Here is a 2588-nt window from a genome sequence, read left to right as displayed (position 1 = left end):
GGGGCTACCTCCACACAAGAGCCCAGCCTGTCGCAGATCCTGGACGCTCCCTTCATGACCTTGGAAGGGGTGTCCTTCACGTCAGAAGAAACCCAAGCATAATGATCAACGAAATCGGCTAGCGGCCGCTGAGCCTGATTCGAAAGAACGAGGCGCTTGGCCATACCTACAGCGGGGGCACCACTTAGTCAGAACGGGAGGTAGGAAACCCTTAAAGTAGTAAAACAAGCTGCAACCAAAACCACCTCCTAGACACCCCTACGCTAACCTAGAACTTAAGCTAAACCCAGAAAATCCCAGTGGCGCCCCCTCTAAAGGAAGAAGCAGCGAAAAGCAAAAGAAACCCAGGCATGCACAAAAAATGCAAGAAGGCATCAAGGGAAACCAGAAAAAGAAGAAAAACTGTAACAACGTACCAGGAAAATGCAGAATCTGGAAAAGTTGAAGGAAAAATCCAAAAGAACCGAAGCAACAGCAAGAGTGATGCACGAAATTGTGATCACATTAATGTAGTACACTTTGTTATTGTATGGAATCATTATTATGGCTCTTTACTATGTGTGGACACAACTCCGTTCAACTAACCAGCAAGTGTACTGGGTCGTCCAAGTAATAAACCTTACGTGAGTAAGGGTCGATCCCACAGAGATTGTTGGCTTGAAGGAAGCTATGGTCACCTTGCAAATCTCAGTCAGGCGGATTTAAACATGATATTTTATTAGATTCAAATAAACAATAAAAGGGATAGAGATACTTATGTAGATTCATTGGCAGAGATTTCAGATAAGCGAATGGAGATGCTTTTCGTTCCTCTGAACCTCTGCTTTCCTGCTATCTTCATCCAATTCAGCGCCAGGTTGGTGCCCATTTTGGGCGTTCAACGCCCCTTTGCTGCCATTTCTGGCGTTGAACGCCAGAACCATGCTTGTTCTGGGTGTTCAACACCAGGATGCTCCCATTCTGGGCGTTCAGCGCCAGAACTATGCTCTGTTCTGGCGTTTGAACGCCAGACAGATGCTCCTCCAGGGTGTGATTTTTCTTCTGCTGTTTTTGATTCCGTTTTCAATTTTTATATTTATTTTGTGACTCCACATGATCATGAACCTAAGAAAACATGAAAAACAATAAAAATAAAAATTAGATAAACATTGGGTTGCCTCCCAACAAGCGCTTCTTTAATGTCAATAGCTTGACAGTGGGCTCTCATGGAGCCTCACAGATGTGCAGAGCTTTGTTGAGACTCTCCAACACCAAACTTAGAGTTTGGATATGGGAGTTCAACACCAAACTTAGAGTTTGGTTGTGGCCTCCCAACACCAAACTTAGAGTTTAACTGTGGGGGCTCTGGTTGACTCTGCTTGGAGAGAAGCTTTTCCTGCTTCCTCCCCATGGTTGCAGAGGGAGATCCTTGAGTTTTAAACAAAAGGGAGTCCTCATTCCATTGAAGGACTATTTCACCTCTGTCAACATCAATCACATTCAGAGTCCTTTCAGGTTCTGGATCTGCTTCCACAAGAATGTTCTTATCCTTGCTCCTGCTCATATGATAAGGAAGAATGGCCAGAAAAATGATAATAATAATAGAGATCCTCTATACCACAGTATAAGGATCCCTTTGTGAGTAGAAGAAGAGAGGGAGATAAGGGATGTGATGTAAAGGAAGAAACACAACTGTGAGGAGGCTTTGAGATGTGAGATGAGATGTTAGGATATGAATGAATAAGTAGAATGAGATGGGGGAAGGAAAATTTTCGAAAATTATTTTGAAAAAGAGTTAGTGATTTTTGAAAAATGGTTTTTGAAAATTGTTAGTATTTTTTTTCGAAAATTTTTTTTTAAATTTAAAAATAAAAACAATTAGTTAATTAAAAAGAAATTTTTGAAAAAGAGGGAGATATTTTCGAAAATTGAGAGAGAGAGAGTTAGTTAGGTGGTTTTGAAAAAGATAAGGAACAAACAACAAGTTAGTTAGTTAGTTGAAACAAATTTTGAAAAGATAGGAAGTTAGGAAGTTAGAAAAGATATTTTGAAATGATATTTTTGAAAAAGAAGGAAGATATTTTCGAAAATGAGAGAGAGAGGGTTAGTTAGGAGGTTTTGAAAAAGTTAAGAAACAAACAAAAAGTTGGTTAGTTAGTTGAAACAAATTTTGAAAAGATAAGAGGTTAGGAAGTTAGAAAAGATATTTTGAAAAGATATTCTTTGGGTATGGCTTTACAGCCAGATAGGCTTCAGCATGCTTCATGAAACACTAGAATTCATTCTTAAAAATTTTGAAGTCATAGAATAATTTATTTTTGAAAACATTATTTTTAGTAAATTTTTTTTTTGAAAACAAGTGAGGAATTTTTGAAAGGTTTTTGAAATTTTTTTTTTTGAAAAGAAAACAAAAAGAAAATTACCTAATCTGAGCAACAAGATGAACCGTCAGTTGTCCAAACACGAACAATCCCCGGCAACGGCGCCAAAAACTTGATGCACGAAATTGTGATCACATTAATGTAGTACTCTTTGTTATTGTATGGAATCATTATTATGGCTCTTTACTATGTGTGGACACAACTCCGTTCAACTAACCAGCAAGTGTA

This window comes from Arachis ipaensis, chromosome B06 (genome assembly GCF_000816755.2).
Source record: "Arachis ipaensis cultivar K30076 chromosome B06, Araip1.1, whole genome shotgun sequence".
Lineage (NCBI taxonomy): Eukaryota > Viridiplantae > Streptophyta > Magnoliopsida > Fabales > Fabaceae > Arachis > Arachis ipaensis.
The sequence above is the reverse complement of the archived record's forward strand: the minus strand, read 5'-3'. Positions refer to the sequence as shown.